Source organism: Chamaea fasciata, unplaced genomic scaffold (assembly GCF_029207755.1).
Source record: "Chamaea fasciata isolate MVZ Bird 193981 ecotype frontalis unplaced genomic scaffold, bChaFas1.0.hap1 SCAF_9, whole genome shotgun sequence".
In the NCBI taxonomy this organism is placed as follows: Eukaryota; Metazoa; Chordata; class Aves; order Passeriformes; family Sylviidae; genus Chamaea; species Chamaea fasciata.
The window spans coordinates 29,792,463-29,811,937 of NW_027094094.1; positions in this window are offsets into that span (position 1 = coordinate 29,792,463).

Below are 19,475 nucleotides of genomic sequence, written 5' to 3' on the forward strand. Positions count from 1 at the left end.
ATGCCCCATGTCTAAAAATAAACCCAGTGGATTTAGAATGAACGCTCACAATATTTGCCTGCCCTCAAAAAAAAAAGAAAAAAAAAAAAAAAAAAAAAAAAAAAAGAAAACTCCATGCCTGAAGACACAATTTCCTAGAGAAACAAGGGACACCTCCTCTAAATGATGCTGTTTAGAAAATCAAGCAGAAGAAAAGAGTCACTTGTGGTCACAGTTCCCCAGGTGGGTTTAAGCTCTTAGCTACCCTTGAGGCATTTTGCCCCACAACCCCATGGTGAGCATTCATGCAGTGTTGCCCAGGGCTCTGCACTTGGGCTCAGGCACCAGGAGCAGCAGTGCTGCCCCAGCTTTGCCTGCAGCAGCCACAAGTGAAGATCTCTGGGAGTAGTGACAGCCTTGGTCTGGCTCATTCTGGAGTCCTTCGGGATTAATTCTGGAGGGCAAAATTTCAGAGCAGCAACTCCTAGAGAGCTGTTTTGCATCAAGAATAAAATGACATGGGAAAACGTCACTACAACCATGTGTACTTAAATAAACAGCCTCATTGGACAGTACTGCTGTTAACCTGTTCTCCATCTGTTTATGATGGTTCTTGGTCACACGTGAGAGGCGCCCATGAGGGCAGGGCTACACCTCCTTCTATGCCACTTTTGTCTCCAGCCACAGCTTCTCAGGACAGACACAATCTGCTGCTGAGATAACAGTCCCAAATTCTGGTTTTCTTTTTTGTTTTGGGTTTTTTGTTTCTTTGTTTGTTTTTGTTTGGGTTTGGTTTTTTGGGTTTGTTTTTTTCTGTTTGTTTTTGGGGTTTTTTTCTCCTTATCTCTCCCCAGTGACTGTAATACCTGGCCTGACAGTACCAGTGGTCTGACTTCCCAGCTTTGACTGGAAAAAAAAAATAACACCAGCAGTGAGAATAGATGCCTTAATTCTGCTGCTCCTTAACTTAATAAAGCCAAATATGTAACAGAATCTGATTTTTCACTTTTCTTTATTAGCTACTTTATCATTTGGGCTCCATTGTCCATCCTGATTTGTCACTACAAGACAAAGCAATTACATGCTCAAACATGATTCACTGTAAAACTCCAGCCTGTGAAACCACAGCCCCACAAAAGAGCTGTGCTGGTGCTACCATGGCTAACAAACACAGATCTTATGTGTGACACTTGAGGAGAGCAGTGACCTGTGCTATCCCTCCCTTCTGCTGCTCCCCAAATCTCCCTGCAGCGGCACAGAACCCAAACTGGGGAGAAACCACCACGGGCTCTGCCACAGAGGGCCGGGAGACAGCCAGTGCACGGGGCCAAATGCGATCCAGACCAAAGCGGAGCCACAGGCAAGAAAAGGAAGAGCATGGTAAGCCATGAGGAAATGAGGAGAGAAAAAGGAAAGAAAACCTCTCTCAAGAGCTGCAGAGAGGTTTAGCCAGACAAAGGGAGAAGCCAGGCAACTGCACAGCTGCTGTCTAAATCACTGCTCAGATGTGCTACACGGTCCTGACTGGCTGGGTGCAGCATCTGGCCCCTTAGCCAGTCCAGCAGGCTCAGGCTGTTTCCAAGAGGGGCGAAGGCCCACAGGCCTCCTTGGGAGCCCAGTGTCCTGCAGGAGCCCTACCTGGCAGCCCTGCCTGCAGGAGCTTACACCACAGACAGCATCCTGCCAGCCACCAGCTCCTCACCCCCAGCACCAGGGCCAGCCAGCAGGAAAGGCAGCCCCTGGCCCCTCGCCAGCACATCTTGCATTGCCTCAAATGCTCTGTCCTGACAACATGTCCTGTTCGCTATGAAACAAATCTAATGGAGGAAATGAACAGGATTTTGCTTTTAAAAGTATTGTGTCAGGTACATTAACAGCTCTACCATACGTGTTACTCAGCTCTTCAGAGACTGCTTGGGTTTCATTTCTGCTGAAATTTTATCAGCATCTTGCTCAAGCCTTTCCTTGGTTTCCTGCTACTTAATTTATTTTCCTTTGCAGTCATATATTGAACCATCTACAGTGCTCTGCTGGCTGCCGAACCTCTGGAAACACATCACACCAAAGTGTTGCAGTGAGTCACCTATGGCTCTTGTTTGCAGTCTTTACTGATGTAGCAAACACTACCTCTGTGTTTAGGACCTATTACTCCAATGATTGCTCTTTTTCAGCTTAGCAGTTGCTGAGCACAGATAGTAAAAATGAAGACTTCTGTGGCAGAATAGCAATCATTTGTCAGGTTTTAACAAAATCTCTGACAGAGAGGTGGCTCACAGAAAGCAAAGAACTATTGTCTAGTTATTAGTACAATAAAGGTGAATATAAACCCAGCTGACATCCCAGAAGCAGCAAGTCATTAAGGGGGTGCTGCAGCAGGCAGGATCAGTTCAGCTCCCCTGGCATCAGCGCTGAGGTGAATGCCATTCACCCTATTTATCAGTGACATTACTTATTCTGTGTTATTTATTGGTGGAATATGTGAATTTGACAGCTGTCTGCAGATGCCAAGGAGCTAACAGGTATATCAAGTATCAGGAGCCATACATGCTAAATGTAGATGATTTAAATAACTTGGAGATTTGTAGGAGCAATGAGACACGAACTGCAATGGGAGGGGGGGAAAGGCAGATGCCAGACTATACCTGGGGCAGACATAGGCAGAGGATGGATAGGTCAGGCTCACTCGTATGGAGCGGGACTGGAAGGAGGAGATTGGCCACCCACAAGTGCTGTCACACTCTTGCAGATACACTAACTTCAAGATGCTAATTCTTCATTGGAGCTGGGGGCACGCAAAGTCAAGGAAAACAGAATTTTTCAGCTTTAGGGAAGAGGTAGTGCAGCCCAGAACCACGGAGCCTGGCTAGTGCTGCTGTTGTCCCCAGGGAGGAAGGGGAAGTGTATTTTGGGATGGTCTGTTATCTTCCCTTACCCACAGCCACTGCTACTCATGCCCTGATCCCATCTCACAAGGCAGCTGCTACTCTGGCTCTTGGCAGCACTAGCACTGGCAAAGGGGGCAGTCAAGCTATCGCTCTTCAGCTTGGGCATTTCTCTGTATTTGCCAGTGTGTAGAAGCAGGCAGAAACACACTCCTCTTTGGCACAGAGAAAGGCAGCAAGGAGAGAGCTTCCCTCCCCCATGGGTGGGCTCAGAAAAATACTCATCTCTGTGGTACTCCCTGCTCCTCAGTTGTCTTCCCACCTCCAGCCTCAGCGCACGCTCTCTGTGTTAAAGTCCATACAGAGAAGGAAAGGCTGCAAGGGGAAGGGAAAGCATTTTGTTTGCCTCAAGACTTTAAACAGCTTTTCCTGGGATAATGCCAGGATCCCTGGAGGATGAACTCCTGGGAGTCGCTGAACTCCAAAAATTCAGAACAACTTTAAGACAGCTTAAGTTTGGGGCCCAAAATTGGCCGCCCCAAAAATCAATATTCAACCTTGAAAACGCACACCTAAAAGGATTTTTGCTTAAGTTGGGTGTTCTGTCACTAGTAAATCACAAGCAACTTCTGTTAAAATGCTTTGAGGGTATTGGGTGTTGCAACTGAAAGAAGGCTCCCAGGAGCCAGAACTGTGACACAAAAACAGCCATCTTGCAGAAATTGGGGAGAGATATTAAAAGTTAACTGCTCCAGGGAGCCAGCAGATGTTAAATCGAGTAATTAATTTAGTCTGAAATGGGAGAGCCCTGTCGTCAGAGGGCTCCTGTCCCGTGAGGAAAGGACAGACATTGGCCTGATGAGGCGTCTGAGAAAATGCTTTTCATCAGGAGACGACACATGAGAATTAAAGAACAGTTGAGGATATCACTCAGGAAAGGAGGTCATCTCTAACTGGACTCACAACTGCTTACAGGGAAAAATCACTTCACAGGAAAGAGATAAATGTGGTCTCAGATGAGACTAATGCAAGAGGCCCAACCCCAAATTTTTATAAAGGATGTGAACCCAAATAACAAGCAAGGAAAGAAGGTGTATCTACAGGAACAGATAGACAGACCCTTGGGGCCTGAGGATGGAGGGTGAACAACACTGGCAGGTTTGTGGCTGGAAGCAGGAGCCACTGCTGCCTCCACACAGCCCTGCCCACATCACAGGCAGGCACGGCCCGCCACTGCCCGAGAGCTGGTGCTGCAAAACGCTGTTACCACAGCTCAGTCCCGTCCACGAGACGGGATTCAGCCCCTGCATTAACCTGTGCCATGGCAGAGACCACGGGGAAGGCGGATGGGAAAACTCCCGGGGGTCTGTTCCAAAAGGCGTGTGGGAAAACATCTGGGAATAGACTCTCTGTGGGTTCTTGAGGGCGAATTCACAGTAACAAAAGATCTCAAAAGGATCTTGCAGAAAAAAAAATGAAGAGCCCTTCCCCCCTCAATTCTGGTAGTTTCCAGATGGGAAACTGAAATGAAACTTTTTAAAAAATGTTCAAAAACCTTTTGAACCTCATTAGTTTTCATTTCATATGGCTCTGCACAAAGAAGTTTATAAACCTGCAGCTCTTTTAGATGAAATGATGTAACGTTCAGATTATATCAATCGGAGTGGGGAGGGGAGCATTTGTCTCAGCAATATTTGAACAAAAGAAGTCATTTTATGCAGTCTTTACAATGCTTTCTTATTTCAGGGGTCATGGGAGCTGCATAACACCAGGTCTTCACAGCCTCAGAAACCAAATTACCTAATTTTGAGGAAACAATACCTGCATGCAATTAAGCTCTTAACTTTACTCATGTGAGTAGTTTGAATTGGTGCATGGAGAATACTTGCAGACTTTCAACTGCACATGTGTAAGTTTTGGCAGGGCTTGGTTTTTAACCATGTTAATTTTGAAGCATTGCTTTCTCTTTTTTCAGCAGCAAACCTAGAAAAACTACATATATGCTATCAACTTCGAAAATCCTGGAAAATCAGTTTTGGAGACATCAAGGAAATCAAAGGAAATGTGATAAAATTAAAATGCTCCCACTTAAAATAAAATTTTATTTCCCTTCCAGTAACATACAATATTTAACTAAGAGTTTTAAAACATTCAGTAAAATATGAGCATATTATTAACCTCCTCAGAACGACACCATTTACTGTAAAGTCATTACCATTCTGTTCGCTCATGTCTGGCCTCTTTGTTTCAAGTCTGTTTTCCCAGCTTACAGTATCAGGTCAACAGACTTTAACATAAATGAGTAATGTGTCTGGAATTTTTCCTTGCAATACCAAACCTCAGACCAAGCTCAGGCAGAAGGGCCATGCTGTGAATAGGATGGGAAGCAGCTTCAGCTGTAGCTCTTCTCTATATTCTCCATCCTGTCCCACTTTCCCTTGCAACAGGCTCCTACCTAGGCTGCTGCCTGTCCCTGACTTCACTTCCTTCTCTCACAGCTCTCAGAGACAACATCTGGACTTTTGGAATTCCAGCCCCACCCTTTCTCAGTCTCCAGTAGACAAAAAAAAAAAAACCCAATTCTATGCTTCCCACAGCCTGTGTTCAAAATCTGCAACTGTGACCTCAGAAGTCCAGAGGCAAACTTGTTTCTGTGAGGTGGGACAGTCAGAGGGGATCTACTCAGCTAATTATTTGTGGTCATTTCTGAGGAGCTGCCCACAGTTAACTCAGTGAAGTGAGGGAGTGTCCTGCTTCTTGTTGTCTGTCCCCACAGTCAGTAGGGCCTTATTAACAGTGCTGAAGGTGTCAGCACAAGAGAAGGATGTCAGTCTTTCCTCAGCACTTTAAACTTCTATAGGCTTTAGATCTGGGGGAAGCTGGATGTCCTTCTGAAACATTCTGTCAGTACATTCTGTCTTTTATACAGATATTAGCAAATAAAAAAACCAAGTTGTGTGAAGAATGTCAGTTCTATTTTTGCCAACTAAAATATAACAGGAAATTGTATGCTTAACATATGTGGAGAACTGCAAAACTGAACCACAGATAATAACCATTGTTATTAAAAATGGTAAACACAGTTGCAGAGGTGAAATGGATTATGCTGCTGGATGTTTCCTTTAATATGAATTCCAGCTACAGACTTGCTTTGCATATGAAGGTTAATGGAAGATCCTTACAACATTTTAAGGAAACTGAGTAGAATTCTTACAAAACAGTCATGTATTTATGCAGTGCCTTAATACACTGATGGGAAAACATGTATTATAGTACACAGACTAAACAAATCATTTCGGAATACACTAATTTCAGAAACGCACCAAAAGTTCTGATAGGAAGAATTTGAATATGAATGTCATACAAACCAAAAAAGGAGAAGAAAAACCAATCTGAGTGGCTAAGCTACAAGCTGTTTTGAATGCCGTCCAGAATCCAGATCAACCAAAGCCTATCACCCCAAATCTGAATCATAAGTGCCGGTCTCCTCTGGGAATCCCTGGAAAACCCCGTGCAGAAATCACAGCTCCAGCAAGGTTTGAGCCAGTGGAGAGCTCTGCAAAGTGTGCCTGGATGCTGCTGCACCAGTAAGGTGGGACACAGGTGACCCTGACATGGGCCTGGCCCCCTCTGTCAGCAGGGTAACTACATAAGCAAGGAGTCTGAAAATCTCTGTTGCAAATATGTTTATTTATCAGAACAGGAGGGTGCTGGAAATCTGCTGTTTGTTCTTTGAAAGCACTCATTTTCCTAAAGAAACAGACAACTTCTTTCCACAGATCTGAGGCTCAGGGCTAAATATTTTCCATACTAACTTTTTTCCCCAACAACTGGTGTAGTGACTCCAGCAGCTAAACTTCCCCTTTCTAGTCACTAGTACAGCCAATGTCAAGAGGGGGGTAGTGTGTGGAAAAAATCATACACCTGAGAGAGGCAAGTCACTCAATCCTTTCACTGTCTCTTTTAAATAAGGAAAAAATTAAAAGGAAATACTATTCACACCTATCAGTTCAATCAACCTAATGTTCCAAATGAAGAAGTCCCTCTCTTGAATCCTCTGCCAAAAAGACACGGTATGACATGGACCAACAGAGATGAATTGTTTTTAAGATCTTCAATTTTCTATGCAAAGAAACACTTTAATTTTTAGGAAAATGATGTTTCAGGCAGCATTCTTAAGGGTGAATGGAGACAGCATATGCCAAAAGTAATCTATGAGGATTTTTCCTCCAAATTCTTACTGCCATATCCATCACACAGGGAGGGAGCAATGGTGAGTGTTCATGGTGCACAGGCAATAAACCATGAGCAGAAATTGGCTGCTTCTCACAGACAGCCCTGAGTATTTGCTCTTTTGGAATTAAACTCATATTCAAAGTGATGATAGGACAAAAGAACTTAGCAGGAAGAAAATAGAGCACCCAGCAACCCAGAGAGCCCCCAGCCCAGGGTGTTGGCAAGCCGACAATTACTCATGTGTGACAAGGACCCTCTCCCCAAAACACATCCTAGGGAAGGCTCCCAACAAAGTTCAGGGCTACTAATCTAATTTCTTTTCAGACTGGTAATTTGTGACTCACAGGCAGGTGTCTATTTTTAGGGATGGCTTCAGCAAGCTCTGAATGGAAGCACAACAGACTGTGACCTCCAGCCACTTCAACAGCCCAGCTCCTGACATGAGTCCAGAAGCTTTGGCCAGTGCAACTCAGGCACAAACTATAACTGTTCAGTATTGTAATTACGTGTTTTAACCTGTGGGTCCCCATCACACAGGTTATTTTGAATTACAGAAAAAATGCCATGGTTTTGCACTGTTTTTCTTCTCCCTGCCTGCTCAAACACAAGTTGGAAGCCTTTTCCAAACCACTCCGTCACCGTGTCTTCCAGCACGAACTGTCTGATATGCTCTGAGTCAGCTACATCTGAGGAGCCACAGCTGGCTTGGAGCTAAGCCAAAGACTTTTCCCTTCAGTTTTGTTGCACAATGTGATCTAAATACCCGGTCTCATCTAATTTGTTTCCTTCTGAGGTTTAAGGAAACTGCCGTTCACTTTGCAGGTCTCAAGTTAGGGAAACATCAGAAGGTCAGTGTCCAAAACCAATTCAGACAGCAATACAAATAAACATCGATTGGAAAAAGAGACACAGTCGGGGGCGGGCGGGCGGGGGTGGGGGGGGGGAAGCAACAAACTTTTGTGACTAGACTGTTGCTTTCATTCACATCATGCTCTGGAATTTAAGTTTCATCTGTTTCTATGAAAAATATGAACGAAGCAATGTATAACCAAGGAGTGAATTCTTACCTGATTGTGTGTCCTGGCTTTGGCTGGAGTTAAACCACAACACTGTGTAACCTTTTCCTTCTTGTGAATTTGTCAAGATAGTCTTTTAGTAAAATTGGGTTAAAAAAAATTTTTTTTTGATTGATGCTGAATCACTAAAATTCTTTAAGGTGAAGATTGCCAAGATGCTTGGAAGTTAGCTGTGGCAGAGACTGCATTAAGAAGCAGCCCAATATACATTTTTTTCACTATCTTTATTTTTACTTCATCCTCACAGACAACATATCTTTGTAAAAGCCAGCATATTTCACTAATTTCTATTTTACAACTTTAAAAAGCTGTAGTGTGATCTAAAAATGAAATTTGATTATCCAGTGACACAGACTTTTGAAAATAAATCATCTCTACTCAAGAGATACTGAAATATTAAGATGCTAAATTAATTTCCTTCTTGGCTCAAATTTTGCGGGAAAAGGAGTTTTTTAAAGCATGCATGTATACTTTTCTAGTAGTCTATCCATGTTCTAGCAATGACTTGCATTTTGGCTGACAATATATGAATTATTTTTAGCTGAAAATTACATTAGAAAGTGAGAATCTATGATGTGATTCTCATAAAGGAACAAAAATGGTACATTATTTTAAATGGGTTCTGTGCTTGCAAACATCCCTGAATTGACACCCAAATATAGAGTAGAAAACAAACAAAATGTCTGGCTGTGCCACATACATCCACTAAGGGACAAGTGCACCTCTCCCAAGGGGCAGAAACTCACATCTACCTATAAAAGAGGCAAAGTAATACCAGCTTGCTGCCATCACACCTTGTAGCCCAAACAAAAGTGAAAGCCAGAGGAGTATGTGTGACTGTGCTGCACAACATCAGTGTTTCTCAAGATCTTCAGGAGGCTCCTGACTCCTTGGGTCTTGCCCAGTCCACAGCTGCTCTATGCCTTGGTGGGGGGAGCAGGTTACGGGGTCACACTCAGGGACCCAGAGGTGCTGCCCACCACAGGCACCGTGCACACTGTCCCTGGGCAGCATCCCAGGATATGGGGCAGCTCCTCTCTGCTCCCCTGTAGAGGATCTCAATGATCACCAGCTAAATTACCTCTTCGGTGGATTTTGTGCACCTCTTCAAGAGGCCCTTTGGAAACTGTTAACCAATGGACAGATTTTTTTTCCCCTAAAACTGGTGTCAGTGGTGTGAGGAGCATGGCACTACCAAGGAGAGGTGCTCTGATGGCTCTGAGCTCAACTGGCACCCTCTGTAAAACCCTTCTGATGCAAGATGAAGGACATGACTGGAGCACACCTTCCCCACCTAGAACAACCTCGTGATGACCCACATGGAATTGGTGGGAGACACCAAGACTTTGCAAAGGTTTAAGACCACCTTTTGTCATAAGCCTGGTGACAGCTCTGGCAGGTGCAGGACAGAGGCTTCCTGCCTGTCCCGTTCTTCCTCTGCTACCTGAATCAGAAGCTCTCATGTTGGCTGCCCTCAGAGAAGCTGGCATAATCCTCTTTCTCCAAGGTAACACCTACACTCTAACTTCCATCCAACGCAGATCTCCCATTGGTAACCAGAAAGTTAAGAGGGGCTAACAGAAATCATCTTACCAGCAGTGTCAAAATCCAGCAGATTCCACACCAGGTTGGAGAATTTATTTCAGTCTGACTGATCCTCTTATTTATTTGTTTAAGGGCTACTCCAGCAGTGAGTGGGGAAGAATTTCACTCCCATGTAGGAGTGTGATGCCAAGTTCCTCTGACTTGCAGCAAGACTCACCAACATTTCCTGGTTCCCTCCATCCTGAAATGTTAGCAATAAACCTATTCTACACCTCACAGCAAACAGCAAGATCTTTCATGTCACAAAGGAATAATTTAACTATGGGAAATAAATTTACCTTTTCATTGAAAATTCTGCTTTGAGTTTAGCCGACTGAATGTATTTCCACATAAACTGGTGATAAATGGAGAGGAGGAACTTGCAAGGAGAAGTGCCAATTTGCCTGTGCCCGTATCGAAGCAGCTGCTACTTGAAAGCATTAGAGCAGCAGCATGCGCAGAAGCGCATTGTTCAAATGGAGTTCCTATTGCAAAAATAAAAGCTTGCACGTGGTGAAAATGAGGTATGAAATCTTACATTCTCTTCCTCATTAGCACAGTGGGACAGTAATATCAGAGGTGTTAACTGGCAGGTGTGTTCATACAGAATTGCTTGTTCCCGTTGTATGGTGTAGCAGAGAACAGAAATTGGGTTTAAAAGTGAACTTGCACCAGGTCTCTTTTCACCCAGGCTGGGCCCTATGGCCATAATTTATTACTGTGGATAAAACATATCATTCAGTAGCACTGTATAACCTTTTTTCATGCATTTTAACTCTTTGTAGAGGTACAATATGATTTCTAGAGGTCAAGTCCTCAGAATAAGAGGCAGGGCTGAGAAGCAGCGTGTTCAGTGTAGGCAGCAGCAGTAAGCACTCACATGCAGCAGCCCTGGCTCATGCTCCCAGGGCTCCCTAACACGCTAACATCCCCAGGCTGTGCTGAAACGATGTGTGGGTGCTGCCAGACCTTTCCACCCCAACAGCAGAAATAAGGCAAGAAGGAGTTTTTAAGAGGCTCCTGAAGATATCTGCAGGTGTTTAAAACCTTAGCATGCAAAGGCTCCAACAGATCATGGAGCATCGGCTGCAGTCCATGGAGATGACCCCAGTGATCTCATTGGTCTCAGTGACCTGTCTCAAGGGCTGACCCATTTGTTTCTCCCTGGATAAATAAGTTTTCAGACAGCTCATCTAACACAAATCCGTCTTGTCTACACATAGCAGTCTAGAATTGACCAATTTATAAAAATAGCAAGAAAGTAACAAGTCCAGTGATAAGCCTTAGAAATAATCAACTGCACTGATTGCAGCTTTTCCTCTGTCACCCATTTGTGCCTAAGATGTGATTATTACAGCTAGAAAACACCAACTTTGTAGATGCTTCCATGCCCAGGCTCATTTCAAACTATTTTCCTTACAATAAAATCCTTTTTGTTCTTTGTTCCTTTCTTAAAATACTTTTTTTCTTTACACAGGAAATAAGCTACAATATTCTCTGAATGAATCAAAGGATATTGTTCCTATAATCTATGTGTGCTTACCATGCAGGGGCTGGAGTGCTTTACCTTCACCTTAGAGCCCTTTTGCTGGTTTTGGATTTTTGTGGGGGGTTTTTTGGGGTTGTTTTTTTTTTTTTTTTGGCTGGTTGGTTTTTGTTGGGGGCTTTTTGTGTGTGCTGGGGATTTTTTTGGTTTGTTTTTGGTTTTTTTTTGGTTTCGTTTTTGTTGTTGTTGTTTTTGCTTGTTTTTTTTTTCCTGCTGTTGTTGCAGACCTGTGCCACTAACCAGGTCTTAAGACAGCATAAAGGAAATTTTTGCCAAATTGGCTAGTCCTTACACCAGCACTAGAACAGAATCTGTTTCCAAAGTTTTGAAGAAAACTCATGGATACAGGAGACACTGCCCTGGATTTCTACATGCCAGGACTGGACTGATTAGATGCAGCAGGATGCTGTCACCCACTATCAGCCAGCTCCTGCCCTGGCTGAGATTGGTTACTGCTCTCAACAGGAGCTGAACTGGACTCTTCACTCCCTCCGTCACATTTTGGCTCAATAAAGAATTTTTCAGTCAGGGTGGGATGGGAAAAATTAAGAGCCTTGTAGGAATGGCACATCCTGAATTTCCAAAAGCTGTCTAGGTCAGCCCAGAGTCTAGCCGGCTGGTGCACTCATCCCAGTATTTACACTGACAGTGGAAACATGCCTGGAACAGCTGCAGACAATTACATCTCTGACCCTCTCACGGTGAGGCTCTGTAATGCAGGATACTGCCGTTCACACTGCACACTGCAGCACCTACTGCTCACTTCCCATGGAAAACAACCCCACTAAACTTCTTTCATTACAGCTAATTGGCACCCAATTGAATTCTTTTAAAAGGTGTGCTTTGCAATATCTGTCTTCTCGAGGATGTTTACCATGAGGGAACATCTGTCTTCTCTGTGGGTTGAATGTAAAGGTTTTCTGCTTCCACATTACATATGTATACCAGAGAGTGTCAGAGCAGAGTTAAAACAAGAGTTCAAAATTGTAGTGTGCTCTGCTATTGGCCAAACTGTCAGTTCCAGTTCCAAGGCCTCCCACCCATACTCATATTTTTTCCCACCATTCCTGTGGAAATCTGTCCAAAAGCATCCCCTAAGCCATTGCCCACTTCCACTACAGCATTTATCCAAACCAAAACTCCAACCTCAAGTCATATCCACACACTGAGTTCTCTGCCTCCTCCCTTATTCTCGACCTAGACCTGTGTTACCAACCCAGTGTCCCTCACTAATCTCAGCACAGCCTGGTTTTCAATGTCAAGACTTGCTCCTGCCCTGGGCTGGGAAGCTCACACCTTGCCATGGTGCTCACAAGTGGAATTTCAGGTAGGAACAATCACTTCTCACTACCACACAACTCTGGAAAAGCCCCTGCACATCACATCATTTACACAACTCACCAAGAGCCAGACCTATGATCTCTACCTCCTTCCTCTACTACTTTAGTTCTGCAAGGCAAGGAAAGTATTGTCATGAATTCCCTCAGCAAGAGTAGATCCTGGACTGATATGGAAAGGATTGCTATCACCTCAAAATAATCCTGACACAGTGAGTGTACAGAAAGATCATTTAGGAACAGAAACGTTTAGAGGAAAACAAAAACCAGCAACATGGCTGGTGTGACAGAAGGCATCAAATGCCAAATCTCCTCATATTTACAGACTCATGCAGTTTATGGGCTTAACCAAATGCTACAGAAAGAGAGAGGGAAAAAAAAAATAAATAATGGAGTCATCAATCTATAGCCCTTGAGACTAATGGAAAGGATGACTGGACCACAAGAGCCAAGCCACATTCTAGTCTCTTTGGCCTTATGTTAGGATCTTTCCTTCCTTCTCTCACATACAGACTTTTAAAGTAACATTTTAGATCTAAACTCTCACACACAAAGAAAGCCCAAAACATGAGCAGACAAAAATATATGGAGTTGAACAGTACAACGGCCCTGGAGTTTGGCTGAGCCAGCAGTCAGGCAGCCTACATTTTGCTGTATTCCTCGATGGGTTGTGAATAGATACTCACACATATCTTGTTTGTTGTCCTTCCTGATACAAGCTTGAGTAATTAAAGAGCAACAGCATATAAAACAACTCTGGCTACTCTGGTGGCTGAATTGAAAAGTTTTACTCCAAGGAATTTGGTAATTGAGAAAGCAGATTAGAAAAAAGTGGCAAGAAATATGACTGTAATCTCTCTGAGACTAGAAAATGTGTTCCATTGACTAATAAGTAACAGGAAGAAACTTTACCTTTCCATTTACACTTGTATTTCCAGTTATATAGTTACAGAGGAAATTATTAGGAGGGTTTTTTATTAATGGACTCTCAAAGGAGAAGACAGAAAACAGAAGAATATAGAGTCTGAGCACAAGGGTAAAATACAGACAGTGCTCAGGAAGAGATGCTAGCTTGCGAATGGCAGAAGGAGAAACCAAGATCACAGTTCACTGTCCTCTACCACCTGATGGGAGTCTGCTGTGAATTCTTATTCCCTTTCGAGGACACTGTTTGTGAGGTGATCAGCAGACCTGCATGCCTGGTGAAACAGCAATGAGCAAGAGAGCTGTGTAACACTCAGGTCACACCTGCTGGAGTCACCCTTTAGCCTTAACTTTTCTGAACTGTCCCCCTGAGTCTTTGTAAGGACCTGGACCACTGCCCATAATTATCTAAATTATACAAATCTCCTCTTAAAACAACACACATCTTACCAAAATATCCCTGCAACAAGTAGTAAGCGCCCCGGCAAAGCAGCTCATTCTGGAACTAAAATAGTAAAATACAAAACCACAAAATCCAACAAAAACACTTGTTTAACTGAGGAAAAATACTGTCATGAGCACTTGGGAGACTGAGGCCTGAGTGCTCAGGGCTTCTTGCAGCTACAGCTGCTCCCAGTGAATTATCCACCACCAAACTCCAGTGGAATCAGTGTGAAACTCACAGGAGTGGGTCAGCAGTGTACAGTGTGACACAGAGACAGAGTGGTGGACTGGATCCTTCAGTCCAGTTTGTGTGTTCAGTGTGAACAGCTTACATGAACTACATGGCACACTGGGCCTAAGCCTGGCAGGAGAAGGGGAAAAGAGGAAAAAGCTAGCCTGTAATTCTTTTTTTTAAAAGAGGTATTAATTCCATGCAATAGATTGAAAAGAATAAATGTCAGAGTTTCACATGTCTGCAAAGTGAAAGCTGGTTTCTAGACTGCCTGTTTGAATCAAAACACATGTCTAGTTTTGGTATGAGTGGAAAGAACAACTAATCTGTCACTCAGATTATTGTGGTGTTTTACTATTGATATTGGGATTTTACATGCTAGTGCTGGACTGTTCAGGTCCTGCTTCTCATGAGGTTTGGGCTTTTGGATGCATTAAGAGAGACTGCTGCGTCCTGATCATTTCCAGCCTTTACTTGCCAAAATAAATGGCAGCAAGACCAATATTGCTTGGCTTGACCCTCATGAGCTGTGTTCAGGCTTTAGTTTGCTGTTTGGGCTTTGCATTGAGGATAGAAAAATACAAACAGGTAGAAGGAAAGAGACCATAGCCTTTCAAGGCACCACAAGCCAGGAGGCAAGACAGATGAGACTGTCAGTATCTTGGACAACAGGTTTGGACTTTAAAACTTTTTTGACTGCTGGCAGAAATGCTCTGGGAGAGGGGGGGAAGTTCAATACAGAAAATTGAAGGATGCTTCTGTCAGGCAGGAAGAGTCAGGTTCACAGCTAAGGGAGGAAAATAACTTGTCCAGGCAGAAGCTATGCAGGTGGATGGGTCACCAGGGAAACCAGGAGTCAGTTGCACCACGGTGTTGCAGAGTCAAACACAGCACTGGCATGAATAGACTGACCTAGAAACCTCCACTGCTCATGGAGTCACACATCCAGTGCGCACAGTCCTGCTCCCAAGTCCCATCTTCCTCATGCCTGTTTCCAGGGCTAGGCACTGCCCCTGACAAAATATGAGAATGACTGGAAAGAATACAGGGAACAAGAAAAATGCTGGGACTGTTTTCTGGCCTTTCAATCAAAGAAATAAAGGAAGATGATTTCATATTTCATTTTTATATTTCATCTAAAGAAATGAAAACCGGGGAACTCAAGAAAACTTACGGATATGTAAAATCTGTGACTTGGAGGAAAGAAATAATCTATTTTCTAATGTCCATAATATTCAGAAGAGTGTAGGAAGTGATGAGTTTATTGCACAGCTGAGAAGATGTGGTTCAGGCATGAGATAAACCCTCTGAAAGGCGAAGGGGAAGAAGAACAGCTTGAGCTTGCATTGGGAAAATGTAAAGTTTCTAGCATCCAGGAAAGGCACCCTTCAGAAAGGAGAGGTAGTGCTGATCCTGCCTTCAGCCAAGACTTTTTTCAGGCCTGCCTAGCTCCACAACAACACAGGAATGGTCTTCCTCGGCCTCTGGTGAGCCATGCCACTGTGGACCGTTATACTCACAGAAACAGGGAGTCAGCTGGAACACTGCAAAGAGTTCCATCACATACTGGGAACACCAAACTTTCTTTTATGAGAAGAATAATATATAGAACAAGGGCATAATTTCAATTCAGGGAAAGGAAATAGGGCCTTTACTGGCAAAAGTAGCGTTTGCCTGCATGACCAGCCTACAAGTTTTTACAGCAGTTATCATCTAAATCCATCCTGTACTGTAAATTGGAGCTGCTTGCTTAGCAATCACAGCAGCTTATCTCCTACAAGAACAGGGTAGTCCTGGAGTGACATGCAGTAGTGGAAACACAGACCATGACAGTCCAGCCCTGACGCAGATGGGGCTGTGCTCACCCTCTCCCCATGGAGACACACAATTAACAGAGACTGGACACCTATGGCTAGAGAGAAACTTTTAAAAGTCTCTTCTGTCAAGAGATTAAACTTTCTTCTAAAAAATATTTCCTAGGCATAACAAAAATACACATGTATGACTTTTAAAAAGTTGCCACACCACAACTAGACATGTAAATAAAACGCCATTTTCCTTATATTGACAAAATGCCCCACAAATCCTCAAAAATGGGAGACCTGCTGCTGTTTGAGAGGGAAAAGGAGAGTCCATTTTATTTTATTTTTTTTATTGGCATGGAAGTCATTTGGAGCCTTTTTGGATCTTGGCCTTAAAATACCATGCCCCCCTTCCTCTTTTGGTAGGATATGCACAGTACGAACAGAAGCCAGCTGAGACTCGACATCAGCACTAGCCCCAGGAGATACCCCTTGGCTCTCAGAACAGCCTTTTCTCTGCACACCTGCCCAGCATTCACGAGAGACAAACATTCCCACCACAGACTTTTGCAGCAGCACAAGGTTCCCGCTCTGGTTTTGATCTAAAGGTGTTTACACCTTTCCCACGCAGTCCACTTTGATGTCTTTTAAATAGAACCTGAGCTTGCACTTGCCAAAAGAATAAACATAGCCTTGTTTTCATTCATATTTTAGTTGTGAAGCACTTAATTCAGAATCGTTTGCATAATGATTTAGCAAGAGGTGAATGTCACAAGAAAAATATTGAACACATTAAACATATGTATTATTGTCTTGCACAGAGAAATTTACCTTGGTAAAATTCTGTGTTGCTTTGAAAAAAAAGAGCTGAATCAGAGCCTCTTACAGTGTTATCTTCTAAACAGTTCCCTAAACAGTTTGTTTTCCAACAGTATGAGCTCTGAGAAAGCTGGAAATGGTTGAGTTACTATTCTGCACTCATCTGGGCTGAAAGAGGGACAGTGAGTGACCCTGGTGATTGGCAGCAGTCAGCACACCTGGACCCACTGCTGTGCATCAGGTTTAGTGACCATCTGCCCCATGTGTTAGACCAGTGCCTCTCCTTTCATGGGCAACCTGTTACACCCTCTACAGACTAGACTATTCTACATGTAGGAAGAAGTTATTTAGAGAGTACCACAAGACATCCATGATCCATGGCACTTGGCCACTTTGTGTCACTATAGAGATACAGACTTCTATTTAAAAAAACAAAACCAAACAACACCCCCCCACACACACACACAACCCCCCTTCCCCCCCCAAAAAAAACCCAAACAAAAAAACCCCACAAACACCTCAAGTGTGTCACCAAGAGAGCAAGGAGCTGTAGCCAGCAGCAATGGGAATGCCTGGTCCACTGCTGTTGTTAATTCCATTTGGCCCTCCAGAAATGGTTCTGTCTGCAGTACGTGTGGTCTTATCCTTAACCCTCTTCTAAAAAAGCACAAATGCTTTGTATTTGAAAAATGAAAAAGCACTAACATAACAAAGCTGTGTTAACATTAGAAGGAGTTGTGCATCACTGGTTCACATTGAATGGATATCAGCATTATGTTCACTGGTGCTAGGATACCATGGTGATGGGCCCTGAAGAATTACCAAAAATAGATTAAATGCATGTGGCAAGTGATAATAAGCACAAAATGTTTTCCATACAGTAAAAATGCCTCAGAAAAGCAGGATAGCACATTCTATAAATCAGCTCAAAGAATCAACAACGTCCAGGCAGAATTCTTGGGTAACTGAATGCACAGTCAGAGCTGAACTCCTAAGCCAAAATTGCCAAGAAACCAAATTTGGCAATAGTGTCTGCACCTAGAGAAATTCAGACCAAGGAGACTGGCACAGAATGTGCTGTTGCTAGCAAAAATGTATGAAAGGAGCTGAGAGGTTTGTATTTAAATAAGAGACATTAATCACTGGGTAACACCTACCACAGCGACTGCGTCTTCCCAAGCTGTTGGAGTCTCATCCCTTTTTGGATTGAGTCAATCAAAATATTAAAAATGTCATTCTTTGAAGCTGTTCTGAGCCAGGCTGCTGTATAAAACAAATCACTCGAAAGCGTCTCACTGAAGCTGCCCACTGATTCAGCAGGGTGCTCAGACACAGAATTAAAGACACACACGAGCACCACAAGCTCCTGTGTGGGAAGGACAGGACACAGTGCACCCCACTTTCTCATTAACAACCACTGTGCTCCACTACCACAAAGTGGGTGACATCAAAGGGACAAGCAGTGTCTGAGGTGGCACCGCTACTTGCTCACAACTGTCAGCTGCACTTGGCTCAAACCATCCCTTACGGAGAAATATGCACAGCAAAGCCATTTGTTTATGAAAACAACAGCTACCTAAAGCCATATTGAAAATTCATCAACTGGGATGATTTACCAAGGCTACTCACTGTACGTAAACTCATATAAATAATTGAGGTTACTGCTCCAGATGTTAAGCCACCCTCAACCCAAAGTGACCAGGATTTCTGAAGCAGAATTTCTCTATGCTTTAGAGCTTGGAAGAGCTCCCACCAAAGGGAACAGGTACCAGAAAGCAACTGGGAAGGAATATCCCACTGCATAGCAACATACCAAAGGCATTCAGGGGAAAGCAGGCAGACCATGCTGGAGGAAAAGATACCAAAGGCAGGCATTTGAGGAAGATGTCTCATATTTCCATGGCTTTGGAACACTGGAGTGAATGCAAAATCCTCAGTGCCCATCAGCCAGAGCAGATCTTTCATGTGAGACAACAGCAGCAGAGTCCTCCCGAGGTTGGCAGGATTTTTCAGTGTGCAGGGGCAACAGAGATATCTAATTGCAAAGCCTGTTACTAGGTGACATACCAAGTCCTGACAAACTATAATGGGTGATATTTTGATATATCAGTCTATGCAGCAAACTGTGAAAAAAGAAATCCACTTTCAGCAGCTCTATCCTCTGTTTTTTTCAATGACTGAGACATAGGGCCCCCAGAGTATACATGACAAGAGAAATCCTCTGGAGACCAGAAGGACAAGGATTCAAAACTTCATGGCCCTTGTATTTTCTGTAGGAAACGAAGAAACATGAAAACTGGTAAGATATAATCATAGAATAATTTATGTGGGAAAATACTTTAAGACCACTGAGTTCAGTCATTGTCCACTCCATGACTGCCAAGCCCACCACTAAAACACATCCCTAAGCACCACATCTACAAGTCTTTTAAATACCTCCAGGGATTACAACTCCATCACTTCCCTGGGTAGCCTGTTCCAGTTTCTTGGGAAGAAATTTTTCGTACTATCCAATCTAAACCCCTCCCGGTACAACTTGAGGCCATTTCCTCTTGGCCTGTTGCCTGTTCTTTGGGAGAAGACACACACAGAGCTCCCCTCACACATCCCCTGG